This window comes from Sminthopsis crassicaudata, chromosome 4 (genome assembly GCF_048593235.1).
Source record: "Sminthopsis crassicaudata isolate SCR6 chromosome 4, ASM4859323v1, whole genome shotgun sequence".
Taxonomy (NCBI): domain Eukaryota; kingdom Metazoa; phylum Chordata; class Mammalia; order Dasyuromorphia; family Dasyuridae; genus Sminthopsis; species Sminthopsis crassicaudata.
Genome location: NC_133620.1, coordinates 22,823,333 through 22,828,391, shown reverse-complemented (window position 1 = coordinate 22,828,391; position 5,059 = coordinate 22,823,333).

Here is a 5,059-nt window from a genome sequence, read left to right as displayed (position 1 = left end):
CTCAGTGACTATTATATTACTCCTTGCTTAAATTGGCTAATTATTATAACCGGATGTTAGTCTCTTATTGATCAGTTCCTTTCCGAGTGCTTATGATAACGCCAATTGATTATGACTGGAGAATTTTGCCAGGAATTCAAGTCAAATTTATTGTTCCTAGTGTCTAGTGCACGGGTTTTTACTCTAAGGCCTTTGAACTTTAAAAAAAAAATTACAATTGTATTTCACTATTTTTGGTTTCCTTTTCCATGTTATATATTTTATTTTGTGCATTTAAAAGCATTATTCCAAGAAAGATTGCCACAGCAGTTTTAAGGCCCACAAAAGTTAAGTGTTGCTGGTTTGGAAGGAGAAGACCCTCACCTCTCCTATTGGCTGTTGGAACATTTGCCCGCCTCCAGCCCCGGGAACCCTCTTTTGCCCTCTGAGAGTTGCCTCTGAGCATTGACAGCTGTGTTATATTGGGGAAGCACCCCGGTCCTGGATTCAGGCACTTGGGCCCCAAACCCTACATTCTGCCTCTTCCTAACTGGATTCTTTGACTCCCAGTTTCCTCAATTGTGACATAAGGAACCTGTTGAAATGATCGGAATTGTACAAAGGCAGATTTCAGCTCAATAAGATGAAACTTTGATTAACCAGTGGAGGGGTCTCAAAGAGGGATGGACAACTTTGGGAGGGGGTGACTTCCCCATGCTTGGAGAGTTTCAGAGGCCAGAGTTCTTGTTTTAGAGAATTTCTACTTGTTTATGAATGGCACTAGACACTCTGAGTTCTCCTCCCATTCAGAGAATCTGCGCTCCTCTCCAGAGCTACCTCCCAGGCCCACTCCCACTTCCCTCTGTTTTCTTGGACAACTTAGGGATCTGTGCCATCACCACCTGCCGTTTCTGGCTCCCCAAGACTCCACTCCTGTGGACGGAAGCTGGGATTAACAAGCAGCTGGCCTCCCCGGCCAGGAAGCTTTCCGGATACAACTCTGAGGATGTTCTTTCTCTCTGGGGCCTCTGAAGTGATGCATTTTGGGGGAATCCAAGTTCTCATTGACCTCAAATTTCAGGTGTTAGAATACCGTGGGGAAAGCAAAACATAAAAAACAAAGACAGCTCTGGCTTGGATCCTTACACTTCTGGGAAAGAGGAATTGGAAAAGTCAGAAAACGATTAAAAAAAAATGGACTCATTCAGGGTCAGCCATGATCTGGAGCTTTGTGAGGGGAGATAAGAGAAAAAGGTCTGGGGAAAGAACCTAAGGAGAAGTGAGGAGAACTGGGTTCTGATTCTGGTTCTGCCATGTGACCATAAATTACTCAAGCTCTCTTTCTCAACCTCCATGCTGATGACTCTCAAATCTCGGTCTCCATCCTCAACCAATTGGGGTGACAAGGGAGAGACCTTGCACTTCAGGATATGAAATAAAAGGCTCATTCCTGCATCTATAAGCCTGGATCTACACAGGCACTGCCTCTGGGTGGATCTTCCATTTCTCACAAGAATTATAAATAAATCACCTCCAGAGCATCTCCATTTTGATGTCTCACCAGATCCTCAAAATGCCATTTTCCCCCTAAATCTTCTCCTCTTTCTGCTTTTCTTTTCTTGTTCCCATAATGCCTTTGTTCATTTGCCACTTGGTTCTGGGATCCTGGGATTACCAGCAATGCTTCCCTAGCTCTCACCTCTTGAATTCAATCAGTTGTGAGTTCTTGGGGACTCTAGTCAGTCAACAGGTATTTAATGAAAGCTTGTTAAGGGCCTAGAATACTGGAGAGACCAAGGTTTTTTTTTTAATATGATTCTTACTCTCAAGGAGATACAGTGAAAATAATTAGATAGGTACAAGGTTTGCTGGAAGGGAAGGAACTAGCAGGTAGTGGTGGGGAGACCAGGAAAAGCTTCCTATAAAAAGTGAGATTTGGGGAGAGGTTCAGAGATAGCCAGGAGCCAGAGGGGAGGAAAGAGGGTATCCTAGGCCTGGGGATAACTTTTGTAAAGGCATGGAGTCTGAGATGATTGTCTTGTGTGAGGAAGAGCAGAAAGGACAGCACTTCTGGAAGGGAGGGAGTACTGGAACTGAGTAGGGTCAGACATGAGCTGTGGGGAGTTCTCTTTGATACTTAAGGGGAAGATGGATACAAGTGAGGAGAAACTTGACAGCAAGGGACTGCAGAAGTCTGTATGTGAGGTGGTGAGGCCTATGACCAGGACAGGCACTGTGTGAATAGAGAGAAGGGGGTATATGGAGGCAATATCTGGAAGATAGAAACGACTCCTGATCCACTAAGACTCTTTGCTCCTCTCTCTAGAATGCTCTTTTCCTCAGTGTCACTCAAGCAACAATCCAGGCAGATCCTTTCTGCTATGTTCTATTCTTATTATCATCATTGGACAAGTTTAAGCCAAGTTCCAGACTCCCCTGTCCTTCTGAGCACTGGCTTACTAGGCTTGTGTAGCTCGTGCCTTGGTCCCCCTCCTACTGCTGATGCCTCTCTAGAGATCCTTGTCATTTCTTGAGGTAAAATGTCAAAATGCTCCTCAATAAAATGACAGATGTGAGTAGGATGCCCTAAAGATGAGCTGGGGCTCTCACAGCTATTTTATAAACTGCCCAACATCACAACCTACTCCCATCTCGCTCCTGGCTTCTCCTGCAAAGCAACCCTCTGGCTGTAATGCAGCACAGTGCAAGGCAAGACTCCTAGCCATAGCCCTCCTCTTCTCTGCTGAGAGAGATGTCTTTCACCATCAATTTTCCTCAACCTAACCCTGACCCGGTCAACCCCCAGAAGCCCTGCTTTTGGCTTACTTACTTATATTATTGTGCTGCCTGCCCCAGGTCCCCAAAGGGTCATTTCTAACTGTGATGCTCGGGACAAGTGACTCATGTAGTCCCAGAGCCTGAAACACCTGGGTCAGGCCCAGACCAGGTTTTGGGACTTTCAGCCCAGCGGGCCACTGGAGAGAGGGCCATGCTTGGAGGCAAAAAGATTTGTGGTCCAATCTGGCCTCAGATACTAGAGCCACAAGGCCCTTGGCCTCTTTTCCTCTCAGTTTCTTCATCTATAAATGAAGATTTATTCTCTATTTTATATCTCTATTTATTCTCTCTTCCCTCTGAGACTTATTGTAAGGATCAAATGCAATGATCATTGTAAAGGGCTAAACCCAGTGCCTGGAACATGTTGGCTTCTGACTTTCTGACTCTCAGTGACTCCGTGGATCATATCACAACAATATTGTGTGTGGGATTTTCTTGACAAAAATACCGTTTGCTACTTCCTTCTCCAGTTCATTTTACAGATGAGGAAACTGAGGCAAACAGGATGAAGGGAATTGCCCAGACCCAGTGCTCTATCTGCTGCCTTATAATAAGGGCTATATGGATGTTGGTTATTACTATTATTGTTATTATTATTTATGACTTTTAGGCTGCCAATCAGTCCTCCAGACCCCACACCAATCCTTCTGCAGCACACTTCACTCCCTCATTTATCATCTCACAAACAGTTCCTGCTGAGTGCCAAGCCCTGGGCTCCAGGAAAGGGGAGCTAGAAGATTTAGCGGAGACTCCTTCTGGCTCTCTCTGGTCCTCAGTTTCCCCTTCTGCTAAAAGAGGGCCCTGGAAGAGGGTCTCCAAGCCTACAAGCCATCCCCAGCTCCATGGTTTTGTGGGCCAGGAGGGAGGAGCCCACCATGTTTGTCCTCAGTCATGGAAACAGCTGGACTCTGACCTTCAGCAAAGACAAAAACAAACAGAAAATCAGCCTGCGGGCCAAGCAAGACTGAGCCTGGAAAGAATGTGGAGAATGAAACCCGGCCGAGTTGTTTAGACTTTGGCACCGGGAGGTCCCAGTCGGGGCTTCCATTCCCCTGTGGCCAGAGAGCTTGGCGGGGAGCCTCAGCTCTAACCAGGACGTGCTAGAGCCAGGAAACTGCTTAAGAGCACGTTGGAGGGGGCCCGGAGAGACGTGTCGGGCAGCCGGGCGCTGCCATTGGGCACAGAGGGCCAGACTGATCACCGGGAGGGCTTTGTTCAAATCTGCATTGTTAGCTGTGTGAGCCTAGCTAAGTCACTGAACTGGCCTCATCTGGATAATGAGTTGGACAAGGAAATGGCGAACCACTCCAGCATCTGCCAAGAAAACCCCAAATGGGGGCACCAAGAGGTGGACATAATTGAGCTGACCGAGGAACAAGAGTAATTTCTATATAAGGAAACCTGGGGCTGCGTATTGACTCAGCTTCAGAATGCAGTGTTGCGGCTGTTTTATTATTAACTATAACCTCTGTGTCTCTAGGGGGCTAGTGCCACAGTTGTGCCACGTAGCTCCCAGGACTTGACAGAGCCCTCGGCTGTGCCATACTACCCAAGCACAAACGTCTCCAGGCAGAGGAAGGAGACTTGGCAGGCCATCAGACCTGCTGCAGAATCCTCGTCTTGCAGCTGCTGCCTGTGGGACCTTAGCAAGTCACACACTCTCTGAGTCTCCCTCCTCTTCTCATCAGAAGAGAGAACCTCAGGAGCAGCTCAGTGTCACCGTGGATAGAGCACCAGGCCTGCAGTCAGGAGGACCCGAGTTCAAATCCTGCCTCAGACACTTAACACTTCCTGGCTATGTGACCCTGGGCAAGTCACTTAACCCCAATTGCCTCAGGGGAAAAAAGAAGAGAGCACCCCTAAAGGTCTAGGGCCCTAGGTGCTTAATGCAGAATTATTCTCCATAGGAACCAGGAACTGTCCTCCTTTTTCTCCTGGAGCCCAGCTCCCAGGATCTCTTGTTTCCCTTCACCATCAATGAGTAGAAACATCCATTTCCAGGTGAATGGAAGGTCCAGGTGAAGTGAAAACATGAAGGCCCAGGATCACACTGCTAGTAGGTAAGTTAGTCAGAAGCTAAGCTGGATTTGAACTCTGGCCCTCCTGTCTCCAGGTCCAATATCCTGTTCACTGTCATCTAACAACATAAAACTGTATTTGGGGGTCAGACTATGGCCCAAACAAAATGTGTCTTAGGAACTGAGCAGAGAAAGAGAGGATCCAATTTTTGCTTTGTGGATGA